We start from the raw sequence: 18,327 nt of genomic DNA, 5'->3' as shown, positions 1-18,327 counted from the left end.
AGTAGAATGGGACGAAAGGTCAGTGTTCATCTCTCTGTAGCATGGTTGATTGCAGCACAAAATTGGGTTCTCTGTCTATGTGGCTTCACAGGCAGAGTGGTGGGTTTACTAATGCGAGGTGCTCGGAGAGGTCAGTGAGGGGCACAGCCAGCTCTCTTACCCTCCACTGACTGTACATCAAGAAAAACAGTATGCTTGTAGGGGGATGGACTGAGAGAGTCTGCTCTCCACCTGTAATGCCCTTACTGTATGGTTCCAGTGTATGCAGAGGGGGTTGCTCGGTCCTGCTGACCTACCTCGTCCTTGTTTTGTTCAGCAGCTCCCTCCTTCCTTCCCCTTCAGCTTTGTCTTTTTCAGAACCCCTTCTTAATTGGATCCTTTCTGAACCCTCTCAAAACCTTCTCCAAGTCACTTTGGAGAATTTTGGATGTGAGGTAGAACATGCACAGAAGAGAAATAGCTGGCATGTGCCTCTCATGACTTTTCCTAACCTTGGGAAGAGGTTTCACTCTGGGAATAGGCAGACTTGTCCAGCTCTGTCTTTGAGCAAGAGCAGAACAGTGCCCTAGGTGCCCCTTCAAGGGTAAGAAGCCGAGATAGCAGGGACTGATCTATTCCTTTATTCTTTCCTGAAGCTCAGCAATTACTGGTTCTGTGGCCTTGGAGAAATATGTGGCACCCCCGTTGAATAAATAGCTAGGATTTAACAATCCAATGACTTTGTAACTTGTTCATCAGGTTAAATAACTTTGAGTATTTTAACGTGGGTCTATAAATATCACAATTAATAGAGGAATTAAAAGAGAATGTGAATGCGTATTTAAAGTGAAGAAGCTACAATAACTAACCATTAAGCCTGGATAGAGTGTGTCATGAATTTCCATGGACAGAAACATCTTTCCTGGTGACTTGCTGTACGTCTCTGTAGTGGTTGTCACTCCAGGTTGCTGAGGAACTTTGGTTGTCTACAATTCTGCCCTTAACATGTGCTTTTATCCTCACGCTTCATACGGAGTGTTTTCCCTCCGTATTGATGCTGACCTTTTTCTTCCCCCTCATTAGCAGAGGCAACAACTGTGCTGCATTTAGCTGCCATAAGTCTGATGCTTCAACGCTTGGAAACTAAAATATAGCAAACCTTTAGCACTGCTGACACTTAATAATGCGGTCATTATATGCAGTAATACAGTGGAGAAAAGCTGTTTCAAAGGAAAGTGTGTTCTGCTTTTGTTATTAGCTGTTGCATGCTCTTAAAAGAAATAACATCCCAAGAACAGATAAAATGAGGTAATCAAAATTACTGAAATCACAGAAATCAGTGTCCAAGAGGTCTGTCAAAGGTCTGCTGCCCTGCTTTGAGATGCCATTAGCTTTACCTGCATCATCCCTGAAAGATGTCTGTTAAATTTACAGCAATAGTGATTTTTTTAAAAAATAAATTAAACTAAATGCCTTCCTTTCCATGGTGATCTTGGAGTATAATTTATTGATTGCTGTCTCTTGAAAAAATTCCTTTTTATGTTTGGAGACTTTTGTTCTGTTCCTTTCTTTCTGTTCCCCTCTTGCTTTTCCTCTGTACATTAAACAAATCCAGCTCTTTCATCCTGTCCTTTCAAATCATATTTCTAAACCTTTGATCATTTCTGTTGCTCCACTCTGAACTCTTCAGTTTCTCCCCACATTTCACCAAGTGTGCTTTCCCCAGGACTGCTCACATTACTGTGAGCCCATCCAGTGCTGAACAGAGGGATACTCAGCTCCCTTATCTTATAAATGATTTTTTTTACTCGTGTACTTAAAATGAATCTACCTTTTTCTTCTAACAACGTGGATTTTGTTGATTCCTTCTCAGTTTGATCTGATATATTCCCCCCCACCCATTCCCTGTATTATTGCAGCCTAGAGGAACCTTCCATTTGTGCACTGTTCACCAGCTTTCCTTCTTTCCTTCCCTCTGGTGTGGTATTCTGCACTCTTTGAAATCTGTTCCAGTTTTTGACTTGAGATTGAGCTTGATAAATAGAAGAAGCACTCTGAATTTCAATCCTGCCCTTAAGCAGGATTAAGCTTTGGTCTGCACTCTTCAGAAACGTATTTGCTAGTCCATCACTCAAGTCCGTAGCACACAGTTGTTTTAATAGATCTTCTCTTGGCCTTTTTCCCGTCACAGTTACAGTGACAAATGCAAAATTTTACAGGACCTTTTTGTGCCTTTATTTGCTGTGACTTGATGGAGAGAGCAAGCACCATAACTATTACCATGGACCTTTCCTATCCTCCAGAGTTCTTCGAAACTGTTCACAGAGGGTGTTAGCTGCCTTCAGAGTAACTCCTGGGTGAATGCCATCCAGCATCTCAGATAAACAGAGGAGGGAACAAAGGCCAGCTGGAGAAAGGAGATATCAAAGAGTGTGTAGGTATATGGGTATATGATGCTTTTCTGCTTTCCTCTGAAGACTGAAGCAACGAGAGTATGAAATAATTCATCCTTTTCTGCACATAAGTCCTCCCTTTTCTCAGTCTTGCAATGTTTTCAAGTTTTCTTGCAAATATGTTTTGCTCCCTAATAGTGTCAGCTCCTGTTGTGACTTATTCTTAATGATTTAAGAATGTGAATATAATGTGAATTGTTTATTAATGTGAATATTTTATCTGCTATTAGTTTTGTCCAATATTTTATATTTTGTTTAATTTTTCTTGTTTTTGATCTCTTTTAAAGAGTTCTTCATGTAGCTAGATGGGGCATGTGGTAAGATTTTCTTTCCTCTTTATTGGTAAAGTTGTGTGAGCTTTCCTGAGGGTCAGTAAGCAAGAGCAGAACAACTGTCCTTGCTCTCTGGTTTCTGTGAAGCTTACTAGTTTGGCACTAACTTGCACTCAAGCAGCTTTTCCAATCCAGCTCACCACAGATCTTTCCTATTAGTCACAGTCCAATCCGGTTGCCATTCAGGGAACCTGCAGGCACTCACAGCTTCTGATTTTTGGAAAGTACTTGGCAGTGTCTGGACTCTCAAACAACTTTCTTTGATTCATCCTGCCACTTATTAGCCACGGCAGTAGCCCTTTACAGAAAACCTCTCCATAAGAAAAGACGCCACAATTTCTTTTTACTTTAGTAAATACAGCGATATTGCACTCCCTAACTTTTCTGAGTTAGTATAAACAAAACAGACAATGGTAAAAACTGGAAGAAAGAGCACTTGGGATTGAAGTTGCTCAAAGAAAAGAACTCGTTCTGAGTTACCCCAAGGAAAAAACATCAATCCCTTGGACAACTGCAGGCAACTACCCTTTGGAACGTACAGATCAGACAGCAAAAGAAAATGCTAGGTTCCTTGAGAAGTAAGGTATATTCCTTCTCCCTCAGCCATCATACAGGGATACTTCAAAGCCTTCGGAAACATACATGGGATCAAGGACTTCAGACCTTCCGAGCTTCCCAAGGTAGAGCTGGACACAGGGCATGCAGGGGTCCTGCAGCACAGCTGAGAGCTGAATATGCTGCTGCTCTTTAACTTTCTTGGTTTCACCTCTAGGAGCCTAGGAGCTTTGGCAGAGCTTTTGCTCTGAATCATTCCTAAATCTAATGTTTCCATGCCAGGACCTGGACACCTTAAACCCTTGCTGGCAAGGCTGTCCCAGCTCTGAAGCACCAGAGCCTGCAGGATCCATAGCCTTTGAGGAGTATTGGCACACCAGCTGCATGCACAGAGGTCAGAGACACTTTTTAAAGATTTTGCTTTGCCATGAAAAATAGATCAAGCCACTTGAGCTGTCAAAATATGTTTTGGAAATGTGTCATCAGTGCTAACCCACCTCCTCCTGGAATTAGTTCTTCCACTCGCTGTGGAGCAGTTTGAGAAAACATGTTCCTAAGGTTTGCAGTGTTTGATACTGCTTTAAAAGGCTCATGGGAAACCTCTTTCCTCACACACAGTGAGGGAAACCTGAACGAATATATCAAAGTAGGACAGTAACATCTATTTCAAGGAATGTGGCTGGAACACAGCTCAAATGTATAGCATCTTAATCCTTTCAAACTTCTGTGTGTTTCTTGCTCAGCAGAAATCCTAGCACATTGTGTGTCTTCAGGCTCAAGCCATACTTTCTAAACTGTATGGGCAAGAGATGGATTTACATATTGAAATCCAAATCATGTTGAAATCTGGGATTTTTTTTAACTTTAAAAAGGGTTAGGATTTGTTATGCTGCTGAAACTAGAGGTTCTCCTAAACATTAGCAAGTGATGTTCTTTGAACATGCCTGTGTCCACCTGAGATGTACAGCAGCAGTGAGATGCCCACTGAGAATTTTTGGAGCAGAAGGCAACCTCTGAGGTTGGAGGGGGGGCTCTTTCACTCCATGAGAGTGGAGGGGAAGAGCTGTGGTTCTGCTGGGTGCTCCGTCTGCTCCTGGGCATGGCACAGGTCCTTCTGTAGCACACGGTTTTGGGGAGAGAAAGAGCTTCTCTTTAGCATCATTTCTTGATCCAGGCCAGTCTAAGAGGGACTTGGCTCCGTCACTTCAGTGTCAATCTTCACATCCTCATCTCCAAGCTGTTAGGTTACCGTCACCAAATTGGTCAGGGTTGCTGCAGCCATCTTGTGTCTCTTGTATGTCTGGCACCCACATTGTAGCTGTACCTTTGCCCTTTACTACTTCTGAGTTATAGCGGTCAGCTTGGTCATCTCAGCAGGAAGACCCTGTCTGATACTGGCTATCAGCCATGGGCTGGCCTTTTTAAAAAAAAAAAAAAAAAAAAAACTTCAAAATATATATCTTTATATATATCTTTCAAGTTGTTTTCATGGTAGGTTTTAGCGTGAAACTTACAGTCCTTCACCGACTTAGGAACTTTTTTTTCTGAACAACGCATATAGTTCTTACAGATTTTAACTCTACAGAGTGCTTTTTTTTTGTTCCCTCCCCAGTCTCCTTGTACTTTAAGCTAGCTTCTCCAAATGTATTTGTAGCTTTCTCCAAATGTATCTACAATAAATAAATAAACATCCAGTCTTGCTTTCTTGCCTCAGAAAGTAAAAGTTTAGATAAACCAATGAGAAACTGAAATCACAGCAGGATGAAAACAGATTTAGTTTAAGCTCCAGGAGCTGCTCTATCTGATGGAAGCTGAATGCTAAGTGAATCATCGTGACTCAGTAAATAGGATAATGGTCTCCCCCTCTGGGATTTCTGTTCCTGCCAGAGCAAATAGAAGCCCTGCTAAGCCACAGTCAAGTGAAACCCAGTCTGCTCTTGCTTGCTGTGCAGCAGGGCTGCACCTGCACATGTACACCTGCTGCAGGTAAAATACTATCCAAGTCTGATCTGGAGGGGTCAAACATATACTGCACATCTACCCCACGTACAGAATTCATTGTTGTGTATGGAAGGAGTCTGAAATCCCTGCTCCCATAGCAGCAGGGATATTGCATATTATGTGTGTGATGATCGGGATCACACATTCCTCTTGCACAAACAAGTTTTAGTTAATCCTGGTGAAAGCTGCAGCCTGCTTTGGTACAACTTTGAGGTGTATTAAAGCATGTAGACTCACAGGCTCAGAAGAGAGGCGACAGGAGTTGGTGAGATGGAGGGAACAGCTTAAGAGACTGGGAGAGGCAGTGAGCGCTCGTGCAATGGGGAGAAACCAAAAGGCTATTTCAGACAGCCAAAAACTGCAGAAAGCTCGTAACACTCACGACACTACAGGGAAAAGAGCAGGGAGTTGCTTCCCAGGAGCAGAGGTGACAAGTCTGTGTGGTCTGATAGTGCTGCTCCAGCTCTCTTCATTTGCCTCAGCAGGATGAGGAGGCTACTGCGGAAACGGTCTGGTTTGTTTAATGTGGTGTCAAGCTCTCTCCTGCTCTGGTTGTTGTAGAAGATGCATCTCCATTTACCCATGGAAAGGAGGGCTATGGCAGTCCTTATGTCTGACAAGTGTCCCCTGGGGAGTTAAATACGTTGGATAAAGCTCCACTTGTCAAGGACTAACAAGAGAAGTCTACCATGAAGTGTACTCAAAACCCACCCCATTTGTTTTTCTGATGGCTGTTTGGCAAAGCCCTGCTTGCTGGTCTCTGCCCTCTGGATGTCACTGTTGTGCTCGTTTAGATTCTCTTCTTCACATGCCTGCTCTTCTGGCCCTACGTATGCTCGTACAAAAGCTCGCAAGAAGTTAGTTTCCCTTCTTCATTGGCCTCGCGGGACCTCTTGTCTGGAAAATGGGAGAAAGTATCTGTCCAGACCATATTGTGCAAGTTATTTTAAAGGGCAATTGCCCTCCGAGGATCTTCTAAAACATACTGAAGCAAAGCATAGCACCATCTGCTCGAGTCAGAGCATCCTTGGGTTGTCAGAGCGAGTGAACGCTGCCCCAAGGCTTCCTGCTCTGGATCCTTGCTCCTCCCAGGCAAAGAGGTGACACTGAGATGGAGGGATGGTTATGATGTCTCTGAGTGCTTTTAATACTTTTTTCTTCCTTTTCTGGAAGTGTGTAAGTTGCACAGGGGCAGGATTGTGTTTTCAGCACCGCATCTGTGGGTAGGATAAATCCCACCTTAGTGCAAGTCTCTAAAAACTGAGTAGGAAAAGACATCACAATCCTGCTCCTCTGAGAGAGTTAAGCTCACCACAGCAGAGCCCTTCAAGTTTTGCTTTTGTGCTAAAGAAACCAAACCCAAATGACAGGCATGACAGTGCAGATGGGGAGCCCGATTAAAGATCAGACAATAGTAGAAGACGGTGCTGGTTGACACTTGTACTGGGGCAGTGGTGAAAAACATGGGGAGATTTGGTGTCTAGGAAACTGTGGGCAGTAGGGGAGCATAAGATACATTTCAAATATATATATGATTCAGAGGCAAGGCCTGTCAGGGAAGACATCTCATTTGATTTATTTCGTCTTTCTCTCTTCATAATGCGCTTAAACAAGAGCAGAACTTTCCTTGACCACATTTTCTGTGCTGAAGGAAGCGGCTGTATTTGGTTTATTTTTTTCTACTTTTGATTTCCTATTTTATACACACATTGTAATATTTCTTTAAAACTTTTTTTTTTTACAGATCTGAGTTGGAAGATTCTTCTTTTGTGCCCCCTCCTGAATGTTACAGGACTTGTGCTCACAGCAAGATGTATCTAGCCCTGTGTGTGGCCTTCAAATGTACAAAGGGGCCAGCCATTTTGTGGTGGGGCAGGAAAGCAGGATAGTGGAAAGTTTGGGGAAAGTAGAAGATTCTCCCAGGATGTGTATTATTCACCACTTCTTTCTTGCTGATGCTGTTAAGTGTATGTAGTACCATGAAGTGAAAGGAACTTATAAGCAGGTGTCCTGGAGTTCATTTTATAGGAAAGGTGGCTCTTCTCCTAGGCAGCTGCTTTGGGTAGCAGCTCACAAGAGACATCCTGCATCTTACAACTGAGAGGGGAGATGCAGAAGACCCATTCTAAGCTCCCTAGGCTCCTGCCAGGGCAGACACGCATGGTCTGATGGCTTCACAGGAGTTGGAAAGGGCAGTTTTCTTGATGCCATCAGCAGCAGGAATCAGTAACTGTTCTGTGCAGGGCTCCCCTCTGGCCTTGTCCTACCTGGGGGCAGCTCATGGCAACTGCACATAGGTTGCTTTGCAGGGGGAAGAACTGAGCAGGCTCAGCCAAGCTCAGATACGTAGGTTGATCCCATAGCTGCAAAGGTTCACTACCAGGTTGTGCACAACATGAAGTCTTTCTTTAAAGAACTTTTGAGTACCTGGTGGAAGTACTCTGTGAAAAGTGCTTCTTAGCTGACCAGCTCAGAGCTGCTGCCTGCCCATGGGGACAGTCTAAGCAGAAGCAGTGTGGAGGTGATGTTGTATCTCTGGGGAAACCCTGCTGGTCACTCCTTGTGTGCTCTTTCTACTTAGCTCTCAACATACATTACTGGAATTCAAGGCACCATACGAATATGAAGAAAAAAAAAGTAGTTGGGACAATCTGATAGATGATAATGAACCAAGGTTACATTATAACTTAGAATATAATTTTAGAATATATAAATAAAGCCATTGTGTTCTTGCATTGAACCATGTGCAGAGATTATTACCTTTGTAAACAGTCAGTGTGGGGTGTGTGTTTGTTCTGTACTGATTATATAACCCCCGTGATTATCTAAGAATTACAGTATTTTTGCTTTTTGCATGAAGTGACTTTTTCTGTGATCTCTAGTGTTGCCTGGAGACCCTTTTTGCTTCGTAGGGCTTCAGACTTGTGTGTTCTTCAGAGCTCCTATATCCAGTTTCTCCTGCTCTGCCTCATTTTTCTAAATGTATTTGAAACATTTTCCATCTTCCTAATCTTTGCTGTTATACTCAAAGGAAGAATCAGCCAATTAGTTCTTCCCACCAGCTGATGATACAGTCAACAGATGCATAAGAACATCTTTGAGCCATGTTTTCTCTTGCAGGGTCCTCTTACATTGGTGCCAACAGGACTTTTTTCCCGTTGTTGTTGGCATCCTGCTGTTCCCCCAGCTTTGCGCTCTCACGTGACTCAATGTCAGTGTGACACGTACTTACTCTTGTCTGTTTAGGGGGATGTGCAAACAGATTATTTAAAGGCTTAAAGTAAGACAGGTGACAGAACAAGAATGTGCTATAAAAGCATCATTCTGGCAGGCCATGACCCAGCCTACTCATTGCTTTATGCAATTTGAACTTAATATAAAAGTAACTCTTCAACCAGAGGGGCACTGTTTGGTGTTTGTAGGAGCCTCAAGCCAAGTGTTATGCTGTGGGCCAAGGCACCAGAGAGGTTAGCCCTTGCCAGTACAAACTTGTAGGGCCCTGTGTCGCCCCCAGGCTGGAAGCCCTTAGCAGTGTGGGCAGAGCCACAGCTGCCCAAATGGGTGTAGACCGAGGTGAGCCTGGGAGGCTTGGTGGTCGCGTGGATGGGGCTGAATGCCACCACAACATAGGTATGAACGTGAATAGGAGCAGGGAGTGGGATCTTCCAGTTCCTCTGGCTGCAGCTTCACGGAGCAGTAATAATAGATTGTACGTATAATGGTTCTACAATGATTTTGCAGAGTCCAAACGGATTCTTTTTAGTTTTTTGAGGCCTGGATCTTGATTTTTCTTGGTCTGGCATCTAACATAGGTACTTTCTAAATGAATTAGAAATGCTTTAAAGGTCAAGGAAACTCTTTTTTTCCAAGTGGCTAGCTGGTGTGCTGATACAACTATTAATTAAATTCTGTAATATTCTGGTCATTAGTTGCAATGATCAATGATTTCCTTAGAGACAGTTGTTCTATTAAAAATACATCAGTAATAAATGACCTTCTCTGAGAACGTACCTAGTAGCTCTGAGGAGTACCATTTTAATAACAGATGTGGATTGTTACAGTTCAGGCTAGAATAAGGACTTTATTATCATGGAAATACCACGACTGGTGATGGGCTGCTGCTGCCGTTAAGTCAACCTGAGTTTGAGAGTGTCCCTTGAGCTCTGTGCTCTGCTTGAGGACCACTGTGCAAATACTCCCATGACAAGGACTGATTGCCGTTTTCCAACCCTATGAATGCCCTGGCTGAAGTCTGAGTGTAATCCACGCAGGAAATGCAGATCCTAGAGTGAGGTAGCCAATGTGCAAGATGGGTGAGGGGAAACAATCTGTTCTATCCCCAAAAAGGCTGTACTCCTCATTGGATGTGGTGTGACACTGGGGTTTTTGACTAACGTGAAATGGCACTGTCTGCAGCACCATTTAGCACCTTCCTTCCCTCATCTTTGGTAGTAACTTATCCTTGAGAGACTCTGCCCACCAAGAAAAAAAGGGAGTTATGTAGCTTGATGATACATATGTTTTGAAAGTGTTGACGGCTTTACCCTTCATCAGTTTTGCTCTGATAGGAGACCAGCTGTACAAAATTCTCCAAACTCTTGCTAGCTGCAATGAAGGTATGTAAATTCTGTGAGTACTGTACCCTGTGTACAGTACGTGACTAGCCAACACAGTAATCTCTGTGGAAGACAGGTCAGCACCTTATTTGTAGAGCCTTGAGGTTTTTGGTTTTTTTTCTGGAAAATTTTCCAAATATTAGGTGGTTGCTTAAAATGCCCCAGCAAAGAGGGAAGTGAAAAAGTAGGGATAAATGAACTTCCCGTGCAGCTATTTTCAAAACAACTCTATCCTTTACTAGAAGCATAGGGTTATCTTCATCACCTCTCTCCTGTGACTTCAAGATGATGAAACATGAACTTGCTTCAAGTATTTCCTGCATATGAGAAATATTAAACAAAAACTATAAATATATTGATTTTGTGGTACATAATGGCGATGAGGACAGTGAAGAAGGTAATTCTACTTTGAGATATATAATGCTTTTTAAAATCCAAATTTAGCAGGAGATAAGTAGAAGATCAGATTTGCTATGGTTAATCAGCTCTTGAAACTAAAACTTAATGAATAGCACACAGAAAGCTAGTGGTCAAGGACAGTATTTTGGAAAGCTCAGCTTCATACCTGTAGCAAAGCAGGAAGAGACACTCCATGGTTGTCCTATGACAGCTAGAAAATGACTACGTGATGAGATTACAGGCTTAAGAGTGCAGGGGAGGTCTTGTACGTAACATCCACAATTTTGCAATCATTACATTTCATTGGTTTCCCTTGGCACACTAAATATTTTACACCATTTCATCCATACCAATAGAAAACACCTTGAAACTGTATTTTTCCCCAAGCAATCTGTAGTGAGACTGCCACATGCTTCAGGATGGTGACTTTTCTAGAGTTAGAACTGGCAGAAAGATACCATCTTGAGCCATTTGTGCCTTTGCCCATTCAATTCATGATCTAGTTATTTGGAAAAGTGAATCATATTCTATAAGATTCCAATCTAATTTTCTAACTAATAGTTGATCGGTCCCAGCTGGGTGAATATGGAAAAGAAATGCAGATTGCTTTGGCAGAGCACTTACCTCTGTTGTATTACAATGCCCACAAATGGTAGGAAAAGAGAGAATTGATCATTAAAACATAAAAAATTATCTTATTTGCTGGGGAAAAAGGGGAAGAGTTTTAAATAAAATAAATTCAGGGAGCAAGGGACAAAAGCTCTTAAATAAATACTGGGTTTTCTATTTGTATTATCACCACTAAAATGCAATCAGCAATAAAAAGTTGAACTAAAAAATGAATTCCAGTACAGCTGTTGCAATGCAAAATTTTGTTCATTTATCCTAACATTTATTGGAGGAGCAATTGGTTAGTTAAACCTGAATAAAGCAAATCTGCACAGATGAGAGTTTGTTTATTTATTGCCAACTCCTTCATAATTAATGGAGTTTCATTTATTTGGGCCAGTGACTCAGCCACCCAGGAGAGTGAGAGCTGTCATTCCTGCTGTGTTCTCTGTCTCTGGAAAGCACAAAGCAGAGAGGAGACAACTCACGCTGCCTAATGCTGAGGCCGGTCCAGCACTGCAGATGTGAAGGTTAAGCTGAATATCTGTGAGCACAGAAGCCTCTGTGAGGAGGAAGGAAAATCTATTTAAAAGCTGAAATGGAAAAACCCAGTAGAAAACCCAGCAGCAATCAATCAGAATAGGTAAGCAGAAACAGACGTTGTGACTGGGTCTAAATGAGGAAAAAGGAGGGGTACTTCCCTTACCCAATTAAACCTCAGGACATACTTGTTCAGAAAATAAGTGCCGTTGCATGGGGCTTTGTAAAGTCACACCTTCTCTCATAACGAGATAATGATTCATCTGTCACGGGGAGAGGAGAAGGATGTTACATGAAATCCATTGCTTGGCAATTAATGCGAAACAGCTGATACTTTTGTAAAGGCTAATCTGGACATTCATCCTAAATGTTCCAAGCTACACATATTAATCACGGAATAATTTAGTCTGAAAGGGACATCTGGAGGTCATCTGGTCCAACTGGCTGCTCAAAGCAGGGCTTTGCCATGAGAGCAAGTTGCTCAGGGTTTTGTCCAGTCAAATTCTGATGATCTCCAAGGACGGAGATTCCCACCACCCCTAAAATAGGGCAGCCTAGTGAAGGCAAAGCTGAGGAAAAACAGACAAGAGGGAAAAGAGAAATGCATGCACTAAGATAAGGTCAGGACCAATTTATGATTGATATGCTAAAGAGCAAGAGGGGAGGGAAAGCTCTTTCTCCACCCCAAAGCAGCATGGTAGTCTTGGACCAGTAAGAGGTACACGAAGTGCATATAAATGGTTGTCAGGCACGCATAGAAGATAGCTGGCAAGAAAAAAGGAACATTCTTTTTCTGTGGGTTCACTATGGATGTAACAGATGAGCAAGAGAGGAGCACATTGAACAAGTTTTCTAGTGGTACAAGATAGTGAAACTGGAGTTCTGTCTCAGAGTGGGCTCTCTGTCACTGGAAACTTCAAGTCAAATGCCGATCTGGCAGGAATGTCTCATGCACAGCTAATATGACCTTGCAGTAAGGTGATAAAGTGTTTTCCCTTTTCAGCTCCATTTTCCCTGATTCTTTGATGGAAGAACAAGAACATTGATTCTCTTAAAGTCTGCTTGGGAGCCATGACTACAGGATTAGGGGAGACCTGAACAAGCAGCAAGTGAGTCCAGTGCTGTAGCTGTGAATGCATAAACTGAATACTTGTAAAGCAAATCCTACAGGCTTCATCTCCACGTCAATTTGGCTATTTCAAGACTGGAGAAAGCTCCATTTATATATTTAGCAATGGTTGACATACCATAAAAAAGAGTATGTTTCAAAATGAATTTCCCAAGAAGGAGGGTCTAATCAATGATGAAACATAATTTTAGAGAGGTAGAACTTTCTGACCATTACCATAGCCTGGCTTTGAAGACCCTTCTGTCTTTGATTTTATTTATAGAACTAATATTCTTTGGTGAATGATGAAAAATCCTGGTTCTGGGTAGTAGTGACTGAGCAAAAGGACTGAGTAAAAGGACAGGTAAAGCAATACAGATTCATTTTTTATTCATTATTATTTATTGTTTGTTGCTTTTTATTCAAATTCTGCCTTTCCTGGCTAGGGTTTTTTTTTTTTTTTTTTTTTTTTTTTTTTGTCTCTGTGAATACAGGCAATGATGCCATCTGCACTCATAGTGAGCAAGCACCCACATCTCAAAATAAATCTCAAAATAACCCTGGCAGTAATTACTGCTTTTGGTAGTCTCAAGAGAGAGTCCAAGGACTGAATGGGCACGTAGATTGAATTACCTGCTGCAGTTTCCATACAGATACGTCTGATGCAGCTGCAATCTCTTGTTACCAGAGGATCACCCATACAGTATTCAGCAGATACAGGATTAAGAGAGTTCAGAACTGTGCAGTGGGTTCATTTGAGATCTACCAGGTCCTCATGTCCTTAGCAATTCTTTTCCTTAAACTAACGTTGCGACTAAAACAAACCTACTGCAGTTGTAGTGTTATGGAAGTGTCAGCAATGACTCCAGAGAAAACGAGAAGTGCACATTGTAGTCCAAAGTCTTAATCCTGTAATTAATGAAGCAGGTTCTTGAAAACTGTGACATTCACCACAGGTACAAAAGTTCGTGTGAGTATATTTATTGGCTGAATTAGGATTAAAGAGCACTTTGATATATGTGAAAGTGAGTACATATAAAAAACAATTTTGTACCCTGTGCTCAAGAAAAAGATGGCATTTTTAGTGGAGATAAATCTATACCGATGCTTGCATATTGTTCAGCAATTTTCTGTCCTACATCCTCATTTATAAATGAAATGACAAACACAGGTCAGCGAATTCACATAACATCAGAGCTTAGGCTTTTATAAATTACTGTATTTCTAGGAAGTAAGTGACTTTTGGAGAGCACTATTTTGAGCTGAAGTTGCAAGAAACATGAACAACAAACTAAGCATTTACTGCGTAATTAGAAAGCAACATAAGTTGTGTGTTCTGTTTCACTGGAGTTCAAATGTGTTTCAGTGATGTTTGTAAGGATTAGAGGGGTTTGATGTGTACATCAAGGAATGAAAATATTAATCTTGAAGTAAAAATTATGTGGCTAGAGGCAGGATAGTCTTCATGATTTTTTATATTGGATGGATTTGCACTAAAATCCGATGTAGTGATGTACATAACAGGAAGGAGGTACTGTGAAGGTATGTTGGAACTGCATTAACTGTTTGCTGCAGAGTTGTGGGTTGGGTTTTTGTTTGTGTGTTTTTGTGTTTTATTGTTGTGGTGGTTGGTTGGTTTTGATTGAAATGCTTACAATGAAGAGGTACTAGAGTGTACCAGGCTGGATTCTGCAGGATAACACTTCTGTCTCTGCCATACCTTTCATCCAGGAACATTATCCGTGGGAAGTGTTACAAATATACAGTACATGCTGTATTTCTTGTGTTTGAAAAATAAGAGGCGGGGAATGGCTAGCCGTAAGAACATTTATTATATTTACAACTAGTGACAAGAGGGGGTGTTTTATTATGGAAGTGGAACGTACAATGGCGAGAAAGAACACATCAAATGTGTTTTGTTGGTTTTCCTGGTCTTTGCCATTTTTCTTTGCTACTCAAGATACAATCTTTCTCAGGATTAGAGGACTTCTTATTTTGTTAGGTTTGACAAATTTCACTCATTTGTGGAATGAGGAAATTTTATTGGGGAAGTTGAGTAGATGTGTTTCTTTGGGGAGAAATCTAGAATGAAGCCATTCTTTATAATGAAATGCGCATTCAAACCAAAATCCTAGGCTCACGTTGATGCCCCATCAGCAAATACGCACAAAGGGGTTTTGTGCTCCAGTTACAGTCCTGCTGAGTCTCCCGTCTTAAATGCAAAGGATGGATGGAACAAAAGTTTTGTGCTCTTTTCTTTCTGCCTGATTTTGGCTCCTAGAAATGCTTTACTGTTGTTGTTGCGCTGGGGCACGGTGGCAGCTCAGTCAGTTTGTACTCCATCTATAAGCAGAAAGACAGAAAAGGTGATTCCTTTCCCAAAGAGCAGAAACATAAATACAGAGAAAAGGCAGCAAGTGGATGCAGTCTGATGGGAGGCTACAGAAAAACAGTAAGACAATATTGGCTACAGTGACTGTCAGCAATAGTAGACCTGCATCTTAATTGCTGTTAAATTTCTTAGTTGTTGCTATACTAGAACGATAGCAAAGGAAGGATGCTAAGGTGGCAATTAATTGGCTTTGCCTATGTTTTGAATTTGTTCCCTTCAAGTGTATGGGGGCACACAAGGAGCTGTAGAATGTTTCAAGGGGGTGAAGATGTTATGGGTTGACTTCCAATGGAAATCTGCATTTTTATCGGTGCTTATCAATAAGTCTATATGTAACTGGGATAGAAATGGTGCTACCTGGTAGCTTCTTCTTGCAGTCCCCTGGCTCCTGCCATCCAGTACCTCTGCTCCTGTGCCTGGGAGTAATTTTGGATCCAACCGTAGCATCCTTCATCAGCTCTAAGCATCGTGTTAGTCCAGATTGTTTTACAAGTAAATCATAGTGCTAGGTATGGTTGGAGATTACTACAGTTTTATTCTGAGAGTTAAAGAAGCTTGTTTTAAACAACTGACCTCAAGGTCTTTCTTTGTAAGTTCACGTGGATCTGCAAATTCTTTTCCACTGGCATTTCTAGAGAAGGTGGAAGGTTTCTACCACAAGTCAACCAAGAGTTTTTTGAACCATTTTAGCAGCTTTACTGCTAACTTTACTGCTAAGTTTCCTAAGGGGATTTGACTGGTTTATTTATTTTGAATGAGTCCTATTTTTCTAGCATCCCTCATACCTCCAGCAACCTTCAGAATTTCTTATCTACCTTTGCAGTTTCCTCTCTGCTGGTGACAGTAATCTTATTATAATCTATTCCAGCCTGGAGAGAATTCTAATGAATTCTCTTCAGCGTGGCTCAGCACTCTTGTTAGAAAGGCAGGGTGACTCACATGCTGAAGATTTTAAGCAGTGTTTGAAGAAGGAGAGAACTGGATAATGCGGAGAATTGTCAAGGTTATAGTGACAACTACGATGACTTTGAATCTGCGGAGAACGAGTCAAACTGCTATGGGTTGCTGACTATTTTGCTGGGCAATGTGAGATAGGATCCCTGCCTTTGCTGAATACCTTTCATCCAAGAATTTCAAATGTTCCATGGGTACTCAGCCACAGGGAACAGAAGGAAATGCACAGAACTAAGATGAAAACTTTCGGAGAAGACTTCCATAATCAGCTGAAATCAAGGACCATTATATATTAGTGTTGAAAACTAATGTGTCGTGTTTGCAGCAAATTTGTTTGCATTTCTTGACCTTACACTGCTGACTAATTAGGCTTAATTTGTTAAACGCACTCTGAATGAGGTACTAAATGCACTGAAGAATATGTTTTAGCACTTAAAAGGAATGGAAAAAATCCTGTTAAGGTGATTTGGACTAAGTCCCAGGGTGACATGCATAATGCTGGCAGAAAGTCCACTATGCCGAATTATGTTTCCTGCATACACAGGCATGCTGATATTTTTTGTAAACCTAGTGTGTAACCAAATCAGCAAGACATTACCTAGAGAAAGATCCTACTTGCTTGCTTCACAGTACTACTATCTTTTCATAATTGAAATCCCATCTACTAAACTACATTAATAAATTGAATCATGCTTAGCAGGATTCCTAAGGGGAGAAACATTTAGATAATATTCACCAGACACTTATTTATTTAGCTAAGTGTCTCCATTTTATTGGCTTATATCCACGTGTCTTCTAATGTTCAGAGTATTAGTAATTTCTTTTGCTTTTTAAATTTGATTAGCTCATACCATTTAAAATTTCTATAATCAAATAAAATACCTGTAGTTCAAAACTCTCAGGCTACAAAAATGCTTATTACTTTCACAAGGTTCGTTGGTGCTGAGTGAGAAGTATTTGTCCTAACCAATTAAGGAACTCAGTCTCCTCTTATTTAACATAAATCTCTATTTACATATCCATAGAGACCTTCTATAAAGTCCTTTAAGCAGAGGAAACCGCACTCCTCCCTCCCTCCCTGACCCAGCAAGGACAGTGCAGTATACAAAGCAAAAAGGAGATCTTCAACAGACATACCAGCAAGCAGATTTCTACTAAGCTAATGAAAATTGATCCATGAAATGCTGGAGAAAAATCAGACTATTTATCTTCAGTAACACACCTACCTTAACCTTCTTTTCTCATTTCCTGGTCACATTACTGCTTTGAAGGTGTTGATTTCATCCCAACACCTTTCTGGTCTTATCCTTATACTCCCAGTCACAATCCTTGTACTGTCATTTGGGTAACTTTAAAATCACTGCTGTGATTGCACTCTCAAATCATCCAGTGACGCTGGATTATCAGCATGCTCCAAGTCATTTTACATTATTTCAGAAATAACAAGGTTTCATAAACTAAGGTGTGGATACTGAAAGATAATATTGGTTGCCACGCTACTGTAAATGAGAGGCAAACTTTCATTTGTTCTAAAGGGGAAAATCAACTTGGACGGCCATGAAAACGGGCACAACCTTGGGGTTTCAGGATGCTTGTAATAGCTAATCCATACTCTGAGAACTTTTCAAATTATGAATAAATGGTAGGCATTTTTTCCTCCAGCATTCCATTTCCTGTTGTTAATTCTGTGTGGCATAAGCTTTGTGTTTAAAAAGCCTCTTAATCCTATTGCCTAGTGGGAATCTGTTGATAACTTCAGGAGTGACTGAGACACATTTCTTGCTCCTAGTTGCCATCAAGTATTGTTAAATCAGAGTCCTTCAAGCCAGATCTTTTGTTCTCACTGTGTCTGCTTTCACCCTAGGGCAAGCAAGTTACCTAATCCATGGAATTATTAGAGACTTCTGGCATACTTCTCATTTTCTCTTCATTTACATTTGCTTCTGTCTGCCAAGGTCATTTCTAGTTTCAGTCATTATTCATCTGTAAGAAAGTCTCACTTTTTTCCTAATGTGGTTTCATGCATGTGAAATGAAGACTGCATCATCACCATAAAAGAGCGGAACAGATTTAGCTGGAGATATGGGTATCGGTCTTACACGACTGATTTCAGGCTGGCTTAGGTCTAGAACTACGGTTTATTTCATTGCTACATTTTTTTTCCCCCTAAAATAAAGCCCCTAAAAATGGGACTACTTTTAGTATAGTTTAAGTACAGGTGATCCTACTTCGGAGCACTAGATTTTCATTTAGTCCTGTTTTTCATCGTAGTATGCATACTGCTGCAGAACAGTTGATCTTCCACTTCAGTCTTTTGCCAGTGACACGTAGGCAAGAGGGAATCCACTTCCAGATCCCACCCTTACTAGTGTCTAGACCAAATCCTTTA

Source organism: Anser cygnoides, chromosome 3, assembly GCF_040182565.1.
Source record: "Anser cygnoides isolate HZ-2024a breed goose chromosome 3, Taihu_goose_T2T_genome, whole genome shotgun sequence".
Classification (NCBI taxonomy): Eukaryota; Metazoa; Chordata; class Aves; order Anseriformes; family Anatidae; genus Anser; species Anser cygnoides.
The sequence above is the reverse complement of the archived record's forward strand: the minus strand, read 5'-3'. Positions refer to the sequence as shown.